Below are 16,409 nucleotides of genomic sequence, written 5' to 3'. Positions count from 1 at the left end.
AGGTATATTTCATACCATGTGCCATCAGCTCAGATATAAAAGCTAAGGCAAGGAGCAGGAAGGCAGGCATTCGTTGTCTGCAGTGGCTGCCTGATGAGGAGCCATTACATGTGCTAAAGCCCTGCTTCTCAGAGGTGGTCGACCATCGCTGCTCATGGGAAGTAGAGAATAAACTTTGTTATCTTTCGCTTTGCTTTTGCGTGCACAAGCTTTTGCTTTGCTTTTGCTTTAATAAACTGCCTTTTCCCAACCCACGAGTTGTTTTCCATCTTATTCTCTCCCCTCTCTGGCTGGGGAGTGATAGAGCGGCTGGGTGAGCACCTGGTGTCCAGCCAAGGTCAATCCTCCATACATGGGTGCCTGTTATGAACAGCAATGATCCTGCTTCCCAACTCAAACAAATTATAGCTGAGGGTCCAAAGCATTTGCTTGGGAGGGAGGACACAGGCATCCCATAGAACATAATATCTCAGAGGCAGCATTAATGTACAAGTTCTGTCTTTACATTTTTGTTTGAATTGTATTGTTGATGGCTAAGAGTTTGGTAAGGATCACGCAACACAATCTGCCATCTCCCTAAACTGATGTTTGTCTTTGCAACTCATACCATAAATATCTATACTCTGCTCATGACTTGTTAAGTGGAACCCTCTTGGGAACTGAAAATCTATTTAATTTATCATAGAATCATAGAATGAACTGGGTTGGAAAAGACCTCTGAGATCATCAAGTCCAACCCTTGATCCAACACTGCTGTGGTTACTAGACCATGGCACTGAGTGCCACATCCAGTCTCATCTTAAAAACTTCCAGGGACAGTGAATCCACAACCTCCCTGGGCAGCCCATTCCAATGTCTGAGTACTCTCTCTGAAAAAAAATTTTTCCTAACATTCAACCTAAACCTGTCCTAGCACAGCTTAAGACCATTCCCTCTTCTGCTGGTTGCCTAGGGGAAGAGACCGACGCCCACCTGGCTACACCCTCCTGTCAGGGAGTTGTAGAGGGATGAGGTCTCCCCTGAGTCTCCTCTTCTCCAGGCTGAACAACCCCAGCTCTCTCAGCCTCTCCTCATAGGACTTGTGCTCGAGTTCCTTCACCAGCCTCGTTGGTCTTCTCTGGACCTGCCCCAGCACCTCAACATCCTTCCTGAACTGAGAGGCCCAGCACTGGACACAGTACTCCAGGTAGAGTAGATGAAGATATTCTGCTGGTATACACTTTCCTGGTCTGTATCAGTTTCCTAGACCAGTAAAGAACATTTCTACTCACAGTAGTTCAATCTGCTAACAGAAATGACTTTGCATCAAGATGGATAGCTCAATTAACAGTGTTTGATCCTAGAACAGAGAGTCAGAACAAGAGAACTGCCATCCTGAAATGAGATTGCTTGAAAAAAAAATCCCCTTGTGAGAGAGAAATCTGTGCAGATACAGTTTCTCCCTATTCCTGTAATAGCTCCCCAAGTACACTCAGACATGCCACTTCTGTCTTCAAGGAGAATCCCGAAGAAAAATGGTCTCCATTCCCTTTCAAGTAAAGGGAATTTGATAAAGGATAATGAATGGAATTGAATAGCTCTGGGCAGAGATGCTTAATGCTTAGAAAGGTGATAGCTGGCCCAGGACAGTAGAAGGAGACAGACGGGCAAGTTTTCAAAGCTTTTCTGCAATTAGGCAGGCCTTTCAGCCTGCCAGACTCCCAGAGATAAGTATCTGCCCATGGTATGTAGACTTCATCCACTTAGGAGATTTCATAAATCAGTTTCAGAACTCAGATGATATTCATGTCAGCAGAGATCCACCAGATCTGAGGGGAATCAGCATTGAAGTGTTCAGGCAAAATCCTCTGCTGTGTGTCCTGAGCTCTTCAGAAAGAGCAGCTGTTTTTTGGGCATGAGGCTTAGGCACTCCACTCCCACAAAGTCAGGTTTATCTATCCTGGGCTGTACTTAGACAAGTATTCCTGACTATCATGTTTTTTCCCCATAATGACACTCCTGAAACTGTAGCAATGTTATATTAATATACTTATTAGTCTGTAGCCCATGGTGACAGGCAGCAATGCTCTTGTGACTCCATGCCCTTCACTAGCAATTTCAATGTTGCAGAAACATAGCTTTTTTAAGGAATTATTTCCCTCTCTCCCCAAATGATATTTCATTTGGTATTTCATTAACACGAAAAAATACTCTGGCAGATGTTGTTCTCAGAGCACTAAACGATTTCCAAAACTCCTGTTATTCAAACGACATCTCAGATTGCTCTGCTTCTTTGCCACTTGGGACAAGGAGGTCGTAGAGTCATTTTGCAGTGGCCAGGTGAGAGATGTTATGGTTTTCTCTGCTGAGAAGAAATCATTGTGACAAAATAGAAGGAGTTTTTCTGCTTTCTCTGATTCTTGTGGAGAGGACAGGAGGCTGGTTCTTGGTGGCTACAAGCCAGTAAGAGGAAACACCTGTTCTGACTCAAATCCAGCCTTTCTTCTTTAGCCTTTACAAACTGCAGCACAACCAAAGACAAGGTTCAATATAAAAATCCTTTGTCTGTAGAGAAAAAAAACACCTCACATGCATGGGAAACATATCTTTTTAGGTATATCCATCCTAACATGGACTTGATGAACAAACGTTCTTTTACAACAATCACTGCAATGATCCAGAATCTCTTGCACTACTTCCTATACTTACCATGCATATATGCATAGTGAGCAATGTCTGAACCCTGCTTCACAAGTTCTGTTGCTGTGTACCAAGTGCAGTACTCTATGTCAGACATGGCTGAGACATTCCACGACTTCCTACTTGATAGGATGGTGCAGTATGAAGGACTGATGAGCTTACAGAGATATTTAGCCTTCACACAGGACCAAAAGACATAAGTAAGAGGTGACAAAGTGTCTTCAGAAATCACTGACAAGTGTAACCTTTTCCTGAGGAGTCACTTGTAAAGCAGATCCGTTAATGCATTACCCAGTGCAAGAGAACAGCCTGGGCAATGACTCAGTGCTGACATGTACTGACTCACAAGCACAGTTTATCAGAACACTGGGGCTAAGCACGTCTCATGCTCAAATACAAACCTACAGAAGCAGAAAACTTAACAGCTGGGTATGCCTTTTGGTGGCAGCATTGTCCTAGATAAGCTTACACTGACTGCCACCACACAGTCTTAAAAATGGTCTTATTGCTGCAGACTCACAGATCTTATTCCTTTGAGACAAATCTCATAGTTTTCTTTTCTGTCAATCCTTAGACAAAAAGGAACATGAAGTAGGATAAAGTGAACACATTAAAAAATTCTCTCTCCTACTTTTTGACCAGCAGGTTTCAGTATCTTCCTAATTGCTCCTTTTTACTTCTTCCTTTCCCTGCTGCAGCCTAAGCCTGCCTTGTCCTAGCACACTGTGGCCTCTGCTTCATCTTGGCCTCTGCTGCCACGAGCTCTGCCAGCGCTGGCCTTGGCACTTGTTGAATATCCTGCATAGCTCTTCTCTGAGCACTGGCTCTTCTCTGAGCCTTCCTGGGAAGGCACACTTGACAACTTGGGAAAGGGGGGTTTTGACAATATATTGGATAATCAATCAAGAAGGAAGAGAGTGTTTTCGAGGCATCTCTGACACACGTGTCCTACATTTCTTGGAGCAGACTTGGATACCTGCCTGCCTTTGAACAACGGCATGTAGCCTGCAAGTAGAATTAGTCAGGGTGGCCTGAATTGTTCATGCAGTTTAAACAGAGAAAAGATTGAATCCTGAGCTTATACAGAGTTTAAGCATAGGCAATTAGAGATAAGAAACCAAAAATGGAAAATGCCCTTGCATTCACCAACAGTGTACAGTTACTTCTAATTAAGGTGAGGAGCAGACCCAACCTGATGCTTCTCTCATGCATTCAAACCTGTCCTTAGCTCCACTTTGGTGAAGTCTGTGTTACAGAGACATTTGTCACAAGTAAACACTTGTGAAGTCCATTTGTCACTGACCTTGGCACGTCCCTTTTGCTGTGTACAACTGAGGTGGCACTTCTCTGGCTCTGCATGTGCTGGGCCACTGCACTTCTCAAATCTCTTTTGGACTAAGTTTTAATTTAGCTACAGATTACTCCGTAACACAGAATACGCCTCCAAAAATCCTCTGAAAAAGGGAGGTCCCAGTTCAACAGCCTTAAACTTGAGGACCAATGATCAGCCCATATTGAAACCTCCTCCTTCCTTGAACGCATTCCTAGAAAGAATGTCGTCCACAATGTAGTTTACAGTTTCACCCTTTCAACTGCATTCAACAAAGAGACAGCCAGGAGACGAGGACTTAATTTAGACAGGAAAAGAATTTGACAGATATATCTAACGTAGGCAGAAAAAAAACACAACAAAGCTTCCTCATGTCTGATGAACATTCATGGTATTTGTCAGAGTACCTGAATAAGCACAGGCATTTTTCCAATCACTTTTGTTCTTTATTGTCTTGGGATTTTTGTTTGTTTGGGGTTTTTGTGTGAGTTTGGTTTGGTTTGGTTTTTTTCCCTCTACAGTAGCTGCTAACAGAATCTTCCTAATTTCAGCCTTTCCTGGCCAGTTGTAAACCAGATCATTTACTGTTTGACCGCTACACATCTGAATGCCAACCCAAGAAGAAGAGTTCGGCCTTATAATTCATACCAGCTCTTCATTCAGGTGAATGATCAGGAACATTTAATGGTCATTTACTGTTAACCCTCTTCTGGCACAAAAAGTTTGGTGTCAAAAGACTTGTAACTACAAACACAATCTGCATCTTCTAAATATTAGCACTGTACTTTGCACTTTGCCAAAGACAGAATAATGCTGTATTGTAAACAAACTGTATACCACAGCTCTTGCTACTCAAAAAGTATGTATGTTAAAGGCAAAGTTTCCTATGATAAGCTATGTTGCTTGCAGGTTACTTCTTTCAGCAGTAAACATCATTACAAACCTGATTCAGAGCAACTTCTGCTGGGCAAACTTCTGCTTTTCTTACCCAGTCCCGAACTCCTGCCGTTATAAATGGAAGAGTAATGACTGAAAGTGATTTTATTAACATACTTGCTTTAAAAGCTGGCTGCAGGTATTGTGGAAGCCGTTGGTGACAAGGGGTGGAAGCTTGGCAGCCCAAGTGTTTGAAGGGCTGAGAGCTTGTCAGCTATTTGCCTGGCCAAGGCAGGCAGGCAGAGAGGGAGAAAGTCTTGCAGGTGTTCTGATAAATCACATGACTTTCTTGAAGACACAAAATCCAACTGGATTGCCATTCTCTACATTTAAACACACCTATGTCTGTGCATAGAAAATGCATGCTGTATACTCCCTCATGCAGTGAGGGAGTAGCATAATTTCCCCTACAGGGAAACCTTTCACACATCCTGGAGGAAATGCAGATGTCAAACTTGGTATCCCACTGGGATACCAAGGCAAAATCTTTCCACAGCCCTTGTGAAAAATAAACTGGCTTTCAAGCATGTTGAAGGATACTTTGCAGTAGACCTAAAAGCAATAGCACAGCATGAAAACTGATTTTGTTGAGTAAATTTTAGAAGAATATAAATAATTTTAAAAGTATTGCTGTGGTAGAAACAACATAGGAGACAGTATATTTACAGAGCCTGCTTAGAGCCCATTCTGTTGAACTGAGTAGATGTACCATAGATCTTGTACTCCTATATATGGCTTGAAATGCAAAAATGCTGAACACTGGAATTAGAACAAGCCAAATATTCCCGTGATACAACCAATAAATAAACCTCAGTTTCTTAAAAATTAGCTTCCAGCATAAACCAACCTCCAATGTACAATTTGCAGCTGTATTTTTATTAAAACCCCACTCCAAACATGTAGTAGCATTTCCAGTCAATATTATACATGGCATATTGTTTCCTTTTAAACACTCGTGTTTAAATCACTTTATTTTTGTTCAGCTAAAACTCAAAAGATAAACCTTGCAGATAAAAGCCCTTTGCTTCTCATCATTGAAAAGTCTTCCCTATGAATATATGCACAAAAACACATTATGTGACAGCCTCTGTAACTTTCTCTCAGCTTTTAGTTTTCTGTGAGTGTAAACTCTGCCAGTGCTCCAGAAGCAGAGAAGGCTCCTCTTCCTTCCCTCATGAAAAGTCCTGCTTCCTGCAGCCACATGCAAGGAAAGAATACAACCTTTCCTCAGCTCTCCCACACCCAAGGAGAAATGCCTCCAAGAAGAGTGTGCTCCAGAGGGGTGGGCCACGTTTCAAGACCAGGAGTGCACCTTACGTTATCCAAGGGAATTCTTTTCTTAAAGTGCAAAAAGGTGTTAAGAGAAAGGTCTTGTTTGTTGAAGCTCCAATGACGACAATACTAATTCTTTCCCCTGTGTTGACCTCATCTTTATTAATATGAACTTTATCTCTTTCACAGTTAACACCCAGTCAAAAGTTTTGCTACAGGGTAGGCTTCTTGTGCAGAAATACATGAAAACTACTTTTAAGGAGCATCACTCTGACCTGTGACAATATCTAGGCATTTTTTTACCAAACTAGCACTCCCTAACATAGTCATGAATAACTTGAGAATTACTCAGATGGTTCTTGAATATCTCCAGTGGGGGAGACTCCACAACCTCTCTGGGCAATCTGTTCCAGTGTGCGGTCACCTGCACATTAAGGAAGTTCTTACTCATATTTAGGTAGAACTTCCTGTGCATCAGTTTCTGCCCATTGCCTCTTGTCATATTGCTTATCTCCTGACTGTGATAACAATTCATCCCAGGTAACACCAGTAAATTTATGGATCATTACAAAGACAGAGGAGCTGAGCTGCTGTGGTTTATCTGACTTTCTAAAACTTAATCCTGGGAACAGTAGCACACAGGAGCTACACTCCTAAAGTCATTAAAACCTAGAACTGTCCTGGCTGCTGGTCAAGAGGCAGGGAGAGTGCTCTGGCTAGTGAAATAAAATACCTTCCATCTGTCGCACCTTGATCTAGTGCACTAGGTGGGGTGGATTAGTATGTCCCCCTTACGTAGTGTTTGCATTGAAGGTCCTATGGACAGACACTCAGTTTTTGTGTGTGTTTTCAGTAACGCATGCTCGAAACAAGAAGAAGACCATGTTACCACCCAGCAGAGCGTTATTTTTGTGGATTCAACTGCGAAATGTATTTGTGTGCCTCAGGGTGTGTGAGAAAGCAATATCAGAGAGATGTTCATGAAGGAATGGAGTCTAATGGGGTATCAGTGAAGGATGCCAGACCTGGTGGTCTTTGGACAAGACTGAGCATACAGAGTGCTGTCTGGTGGCAGCTACCTGCAATAGCATATCCAGCTTCTCTCTCAGAGGAAATTTTTGTTTCTCTCCAGGAAAGAGCTGTGGTACATCCACTTTGTGGCTCCCAGTTTATTTCCAGTTACAAATCCAACTGTGTTTTGATCAAAAACATTATAGCTTAAGTTCTGACTTTATAGACTTAGCAACTATATCATACTTGGATTAATATAAAATGCCTCATCCAACAGTTCTCTGACTTGCATACCCCAAGGGCTTTCATAGCACATTCTTTCCATAAAGAAGTTGATCAGAAATTCTCTTCTTGCCAGGAAACAGTTGACCACATTAGAGAGAATGAACTGAAAGAGAAAATTATTTTATTTATTTTATTTTCCTATGGAAGGCTGCTTTTAAGACTTTCCTGTAGAGTGGTAAAAAAGAACATATTTTTATAGAGTTATGCAGACATTCATGTTCAGGGAATTTTAAAGGTACAAAAAAAACCCCCAAACCATTAATTTGTGAAACACTTGCGCAGACTGAACAAAGTACTGCAGGTACCAAAGTGCAGGTACTGCAGGTACCAAACTCATTAAAAGCTCTGCTGTTGACACTGAATTGTCTTACAGGTGCAGTCTCACAGCTACAGGCCAAAAATATGTAGAGTTTTACATAACCAGAGGTGCTAACTTTGCACATGAAGATCCATGTGCTTGCCCCCTATAACTACACATACTTCATCAGTTAAACATGAACAAAAGTGCTTGCAGGACTGGGCCTTAGTGAACCATGGCAACCCCTTGACTTTGCAACCGACTGTAACAAACACAACTTTTGACATGCACAGTGAAAAAGAAACACGTTTTGTACAGTTTGTGCAGCTCTGACGGGTTATGAGAAGATGTACCAGTATTCATAAGGGGATTCATCAGGTGCCAGCAAGAATCTTTTCTAGATAATTACATTTTAGTGGTTCTGACATGCTTCTGAGAATAAAAATCCAGTGCAATCTATGTGTTACTGTGCTTAAAATGATCACAAACATTCAAGAGAAAAAAAGAATCTTTATATAGCTCAACAGTAATGTAGGCTATCTCTATAATGTTATGACAGCATAAGTTCTGAAGAGAATAAATTATAATTCAACACTTTTTAAAGGGCTTCCTATCTATTAAAATATACTTATTTTAGATTTTTGTGGTTTAAGCAGATTATTGAAACTAGTTCCTACAGAATGTTGTACAGATTAAAATAAAATTATCACTTATCAATTCTCTCACCTTTTCTTTAATAATTCTTTTTGAGTTTGTACTTGGAAAAATACCTCAAATCCTGACTTCTGTAAAAGAAATATAATACATCCTATAAAAATAATCATATACTATTAAACTAATACAAGCAGGAAGAATAAATCTGTAATCCTGCATCATTTCATATGTAAAAGGAAGAAGGGCTACATTGGCACAAATTCCTATTATTTATTCTAATCCAAGAATTAGTCATGTAACCTAATATTAAGCATATCCCAAGCAGCTACTAGCTATCATTTGTTGAATTCAAAATATTCCCAGGGGTCTAAAGAAAATGTTTGTAGTGCTGACTCACAGTGCTGTCCCTAAGTCTAAAACCAGAGTTTTGGAGAAGCTTTGGAGAAGGAAAGTAACTATTTAAAGCCATACTATCTGTAAAAAAAAAATCCACACATACTTTTTTGGCCCAAATCCACACCTTGAATACAGGATAAATATAGACAGGAAATTCAGATAGAAAAGTCTGTAATACAAACTTGGTAAATACAAAGAAGAACTAGGAAAATCCAAGTTAAAACTAACAAACACTTGATCTGTAATTGATCAAGTAATTGAAAATAAACTGCAATGTTATGTCTTGCCAAGACTGGGAATGAAGCTGTTTTGCATCTCCCTGGACACCTGGGAAAGGAGCATCAGATGCAGCTCCACACTGCAGCTTGGGAAGGAGCATGAGGAAGCCACCACCACCATTTGAAGCATGAGTACGCTTCTCCATTAGAGGCAGGAAGTTACAAACTTTCAATAAGAGCAAGCAGAAAGACCAGAAAACAAATTAAGGCACTGTGCATTTTTTGAGATGTAAGCTCAAAATGGATAACATTCTGCTTTTCCACAAGGCTAATGGAACTCATAACATAGTGAACTGAAGCCAACTTAAAAAAAAAGGTATTCAGTTTCTGACAACTAGTCCATGTTTGAACCAAATACTAATGACCATGTATATTTTCTTCTAATGGCAACTTAGGTCGGTTATTAGGCACATTTCATAGAAATTATCCCAGCCTATGCAAATGCAACTGGCATGGAAAAGTAGTACTTAAATCTCAAAACTTAAAAACCAAAAAACAGCAAGCCTTTTACCCAAATAATGGGGATCTGAGTTATTATTAGAAGTTATATAAATATGTAGAGATATAATAGGTTTTAGTTGTTTTGAATGGGCTTCCTTTATAGTTTTTTAAGGTCACCCGGTTTTAGTTATCACTTTCTTCATTACCTGAATTAACCAACTGTCATCCTTCAACTTACTCTTTTTCACCTCAGCCAATCTCTTTTTTTCAGTTTACTTGGATTTTTTGTGTTGTTGTTGGAATATTTGTGAGGAGGTTTTGATGGGTTTTCTTTAAAAATTTTAAGGAAATCAGTTTTTCTTTAAAAATTTTTTAATTGGAAAGGCTAAAAGTGATCTTTTCTCCTGTATCAAAAAAGGGAAATCTTTCCAGTTGCTATGAATGCTGTTTTCCTATAAAAACTTCTAGAAAATTTCTACTAATTCCATTTCTGCTTAACAATCATTTTCCATGCTGGAAAATGCCTGCAAAATGATAGGAAGGTTGCTGTTTTACTCTTTTTAATCAGTAACAGGGCTTTACCTTTCACCCTCAGTTACTAAGTTTCCATTACAGTCTCTTGTGTAAGAGGCAAGCAAAAGCCTCTTAGAAGCTAACATCAGATCACTTCCAGGTATTCTGTTCTCTTCAAAATCAGACAAAATCAAAACATAAAATTCTGAAAAACTAATAGAGATGTATTTACAAATACAACCTTTTTCACTGATAATAGGAAAATATAAGCAATAATTGCAGGATCAAAATTAAATCCCAACCCTTTCCCTGCTGAAAATTTTATTGATTTGTAAAGCGGGTGATTCTTTAAAAGGACTTAGCCACTGATTTTAAAGTAGGAGTAATGAGAGCCCTTTCACATGCCTAAACCCCTGAGGTGGTTTCTAGAACATCTATAAAATCTGTATTTTTAATGGCTTTGTCTTTGTGCTCCTGTGCACTTCCACAGGGGAGTCAAATAGTCCAAAATAGTCCTAATTTCATGGTGCAAGAATGAAAATTAAGCAAAGAACTAATGATTCACCTAATTTCCCTCCTCCCTTCTCAACCTCACCTGGCTGGTTTGATAGCACAAGTAGTATCAGATAAAGGGGTTCCTACTCCACTGAAGTTGTCCAGTCTCATCCCTGGGTCACAGCACCTCTCAGCCCACTTGACAAGTGCACCACACAATAATGGGCTCCAGGATGTCTTTTTCTTTAAAAAAAAACAGTGCAATTAATTTTCTGTGTTGAGTTACTGGAAACTGTTTAAAGTAACTCAAATTTATAAATATAAAAAAGTGGACTTTCCCCCCTTTTTTATATGGGGGCCAAGAAAGAAAGAAGAGAGAGTGGAGAAGAGAGAAAGGATGAATATATCTAATTTAAGACTAAAAGAAATCATGGATGATACTGGAAATAGCCTTACAAAAATATCATGGAGCAAGGGCAGGAAAAGAACACCTATTACACACCTTACTTGTTTCTATATGACTTTTTGTGGAAAAGATGGACATGGAAAAGATGCCATCTTAAAGGGGTTACAAAAAACCAAAACCAAACAAAGCCAAACCAAAACAACAACAACAAAAAAAACCTGTAGGTCACCTAATCAAGATGTCACAACTTGCTCATAATGAAACATATAACATGTAGCACGTGTTAATTATCTGCCAATTATAAGAGTTTTCAGAAGTTAAGTTTCTTTTCTTTTGCTTACAGAAATCCAACAATTAGATGCATATGTTGTTTATATTCCATACTTCTTTTATCTTAAATCAAAGGCAATAAGAATTAATTTAAGAGATTCTTGTGCAAAAGTTTTGAGAAATCTCCTTTGCAACCAAATATTGCTTTAAAATAATGGCAAAGTATTTAAAGTAGGATCCATCACTTGATCTGTTCTGGTCTTTAAATATTAAATCAGAGAAGTATTTGGCTTCCATTCCGTGCAAAAACGGAACTGTGACAGCCCAGTGCCACTGGCAGACATCACAAACACCAGACAGAACCCGTGTGCTCAGGGGCGCAACTGTGATTTATTTTAGGTTTATATATCAGAACAATACAAAACAACATAAATAGGAATAGTTAATTCGCATGATATAAATAAGCTCCATCTGCAGTGCTTAGTTCCAGAAGCATTAATCAGCGTTCTGTGGTCTGAAGTTACTGCTGTTAAGACCACCCCACATTCTTTGCAGGTACTTTCTGCACCCTTAAAAATCAAAACCACTTCTTTCAAAGATGAAATCCCAAAAATAATAAGTCACTGCAAAGTCACTAGAGCAACCCTTTGACATTAAATGTGGACAATCCAGCCAGACGCTCCATTCTGAATATTTACTGTCCATATCAAGATCACACAAATCCTAGCATCTAACATGATTTACAACTGAGGTAACTAATGCCCGAGAGTTCCCTTTCCATTCTTGGCTTTATATAGCACTACTACATTTAATGCTTCAGGAACAGAGTTTGAAGAACATTATAACCTTCGACTGGGTAATTTTCTGAAAATGTTTTCAAACTTCTCAGTATTTTTTAAGCAAGTCAATAAATAGCTTGACTGTGTATGACATCTCACAGGTAAAACGTGACCAAGGCTTCAAAACACAGCAAAACCCAACACTGACCTTGACAGTCACACACTGGGATCTTGATCACAGATTTCCAGGGGTATGAGAAGTGACCCCATGCTAGCCTAACCACGTGCTGCGGCTTTCCAGAGAGCTTTCACTTGCACAGGCTGCAGTGCTCCATGTTGTAACAGAGCCCTTGCAGACAGCAAGGCTCTGCTCAGAATCTGGTGAAGATACACTGAAAACCCTCTGTGAACTTCCATTAAGAAAGAAATATTCTTTTGTATCTTAAACAAATCACAGTCGTGCAAGACAGTTGCATAACCATGATGAAGGCTGTTGCTTTCAGATCTATGCAGATCTGACTCAGTGTTTAAAGCCTGAAACATTGGCAAGTCTGCCTGAAGAAACCTGATCTTCTCTTGGTATAAATCCAGAACAAGTTCAGCAATAACAGGAGAACCATTTCAACAGAGCATTAAAAAAAATCCCAACATGTAAGACAGCACAAACATTGGTTCATAAAGTAATGAATCTTCTGAAATAATAAATAACATATGGAATAACACAAATATCCCAGATAAAGCCAAAGTCATGTGTGCCCACGTGTGTTTCTGTACTCCCAGCCAGCCAGCACGATGTTTCCTTACTTGCAACTGTATCTTCAATATAAATTATCTGGAGGTATTGCAAAAACTAGCAGCTTAGCAGTTCCACAGGTTTTCCAGGCGGTGGTTCTGCTCATAAAAATCAAAAGTCACTTGAGCATTAAATTGCATTTACTCTACCTATGAAGCTACTTCCCTGACTACCAAATGGCACAAAGGAACAAACCACATCAATGTTGCTTGCAGTAATACCCCTGCAGTACCAACTGATGCCCTAGTTAAAATAAATAACTAGCAAATGTGGTTTCAGGATAATTTGTATAACACAGCAACTGGAAAGTGGTTGGGACAGCCCATCACTTCTCCCACATGAAGATCAGGTGAAATACAATTTTCCAATTTTACCTTATTCTGGCAACAGAAGGCCCCATAAATTTATAACTTTTTAATCCATTTTCAGTGAACACAAAGCATCTCAATAAACATTTTATACTACCTCCTACCCTCAGTCACTTTCTTCCTTTGCCACATCCAATGATCCTGAATGGCATGATCCATTTCTGACTGAGGTGGTCAGCAGATGCCACACAGGTAATTATGAATTCCCTCAAACATCATCTTCTAACCAATACATATTTAACATTAGCAATACAGAACATCAAGCCCATTTAGTTACCAAATTATCTCATATTTGTTCTTTAATTCTATGTTCACATATTTCTTCATCTTCCATTTATTTACGTGAAACAAGATACTTCTCCCCTTATTTGTTCCTAAATCAACCACTTTATCTATACAAAAATTAGCCTTATCTCCAGCCACATTGTGAATAAGTTATGGGGAAAATCCCACAGAACACTAGATCCTAATACAGCCAAATATATTTGCTTAAAAAACCCCACTCCAAATCCACAAGCCAGGCCCTCCAACATCCAGACACTGCAAATAAGTAGACCAGTTTTCACCAAAGAGATACCCTTCCACATATTGTGTGGAATGTTGTGTTCTCGTGTGTGTGACTGAGTGCAAACTACACTATTTTTTTGATTGCTTCTCAGTCCCTACTATGTAGGAAAATATTGTTATTATGGCTGGATCACAATTTTAGAGGAAAACTATCCTCCTTCTTCACTTTCTTCTCATAAGCTCTGGTGGCAATGACAGCAAATTGAGTTCCTGCTGCCTGTGTGTGCAGAGGCAGGATCTGGCCACAAACCATCCCTTACTTGCCCCAGGAGAAAAAGGTGGCCAGGACAGATTCAGTCTCTCAAGGGCCAAACCCAGCAAACAAGTTGCCAGTTGAAATGCAATGATCTAGGAAATTACAAGCAGGAAAGACATCTTATTTTACGAACTGTTTGAAAAAACCTTCTGACATCGAATATTTCCTTAATTTAATTCTTTACTTTAACAGGGTAACTAGAATACACATAACCCCATTTGGGTAAAATATTGAGTTGCAATATGACATAGAAATTACTTCTAATTTTGAAATGCCACCAGTTCCCTTACTAGAACTAAATGGAATATTTCACCAACTTACTGATTTTTATTGAACCTGATCATTGGTTAGTACCACTTGTAAATGATACGTGTTTTCATAATGCAAAAAGATTTTGGCACAAAGAGTAAGTATATATTCCTCATGGAAACACTATTAAAACATGAAACTTTAATTGTTCTACAGCAGCAACAGATACTCATATAATGAATTTTGTCACATAAAATTAAGATAATCAGTGTAAAATCCTGCATGGCTAATCTGAAAAAAAAATCTTAGCTAGTTTAAATGATAATCAACATGTCAGCAAGTATACCTTGGCTAGGATCCTTTTTCACCTATGCGTTGCTTTACTGGCCTTCAGAAAATGCCACTTTGGCATACAACTGTCAAACTATTGTTCTTTATTTCCCTAGACACTTAGCCAGCAATGCATCTGCATTTCTCATGCAGAACTCGAGTTTCCAGCAGTTGAAGAGGCTAAAGCAAAACCAAACACTCCCTGTGATCAAACTCCCATAATTTCCAGTTAATTTCTTTTATTTCCCTTTAATTTTGACCTTTTTCACATTTTACATAAATGCTAGCCTCAAATTTTCATTATTTTCTGCCTTTTTAAATTATTATATGCAAAGAACAGAGTCTCATCTTCAAATTTTTTATGGACCCACTAGAGTGGCCTGGATATCTTTTATCCAAATAACCTTCCCTTTAACTTTAGCCCCTCATGAAAATATAGCTCTTCCATCACTGAAATACTTGCATATCCATCTAAATATTAAGCTTGTTTTCCACTAGAAGTGTGCAAAGAATATCACATGCCAATAGGAACTTTCAGGCACGTTATCCATTAGCGCCAGAGTCCATCTTGTAGCATGAAAAATGAACTGGATGCAATGTCAGTAATATGAGACCCAAACAAAATGTCTCTGTAATTTTGCAACAATTGATTTTTGACAGGTATTGAGATGCATCATTATTGACCACCCTGTTTAACTGCAGTTGTGCTCATTTTGTGAAAAATCTGAATGTGAAGGACAAAAAGCTCCTTATGATTTTCTGAATTAAGAGCAATTATGTACTTACCAGCAAAGTTTCAGCGGTGCACAAACTAGACATGTTTTCTGGGGTTAGCCAAATACGGTTTTAAAAATCTATCACTATAGGCACAGCAGAATTTCCAGCTAGAACAAAAGCTAAAAATCAAACCTTAAGAAATTCCATATGACCCACCTGGAATTAATTGGCATCTTCCTCTAATTAGGCAAGGATTTCCCTAAATAATAACTTCCTCTCTATTTCCAAACTCTGCAGGTAAAAAACTTTAAAATAGAAGACAGAAATCAATGAAACCTGATACTCTGCTACAGCACTGCAGATACTTATGAAAACCTGCCATAGAAGACTGCCTGTTGTATACAAAATCACCTGCAATTACTTTACTTCCAAATTATGGTAGATGGTCTACATCCTTCTGTGTAACTCTCCAGTAGCACTGAGTAGATCCTACATGACTCTGATTATCCTTAAAGATTAACAGGGCAGTGACAGACTACAGTCTCTTGCTGACATAATGTTGAGAGAAATCTTTAAAAACTCTGAGAGTAAAAGTCTGAAAAAGTGGTGTTCTTCTAGCCATGCATCATAAATAGGTATTTCTTCTGAAATTTTCAAGACAACTTATTTTACATGTCAAATAGAGCTGGGTAACATCCTAAGCAGGATGGCTAGGACTTCACAAGGATACAGTTGAACATATTTCACTTACTCTGAAATTCCCAACAATTGCGAAGAGAAATGAAAAAAAAAATCTCCAAAGCACTAGAACGGATTAATTATCTTCAAAACTGGCCTTAAAAAGAGATTTTTTCTGATGGGAATTACAAAACCCACCACAAACTGCAGACAACTGTGCAATGGCCAGGAATACTTCTAAAAGGGTGTTTAGGGCAGGCAACAGCAAATTGTCCAGAGCAGAAAAAATGGATTTACTCTTGAAGGACATTGGTGGGCTCAGCACCGGACTGCAATGATTCATATGAAACTGGTGACAGCTATAAAGCCAAAACATGAGAAAAGGAGGAAAATCCAGTAAAGCTACTA

The 16,409-nt window shown here is 39.0% G+C and overlaps 1 protein-coding gene across 6 annotated transcripts in view; it reads right to left on the bottom strand.

The window, feature by feature from the left end:
* SLC7A2 (solute carrier family 7 member 2) overlaps positions 1-16,409 on the bottom strand; it is a 52,985-nt gene that overhangs the window by 19,215 nt on the left and 17,361 nt on the right. For 2 of the 6 annotated variants that reach the window (XM_027676521.1, XM_027676524.1), the window contains exon 1: positions 4,953-5,067. The exons of 3 other annotated variants lie outside the window; for them this stretch is intronic. The gene's annotated coding sequence lies outside the window, so the exon portion shown is untranslated. Of the gene's footprint in view, positions 1-4,952; positions 5,199-16,409 lie in introns of those variants that run through there. One more of the 6 variants, XM_027676523.1, reaches the window with a different exon arrangement.

The sequence above is a fragment of the Neopelma chrysocephalum genome, unplaced genomic scaffold, assembly GCF_003984885.1.
Source record: "Neopelma chrysocephalum unplaced genomic scaffold, ASM398488v2 Primary Assembly neopelma1_42, whole genome shotgun sequence".
Taxonomy (NCBI): domain Eukaryota; kingdom Metazoa; phylum Chordata; class Aves; order Passeriformes; family Pipridae; genus Neopelma; species Neopelma chrysocephalum.
Note: the sequence above shows the minus strand (reverse complement) of the source record. Positions and strands in the feature narration are given on the sequence as shown.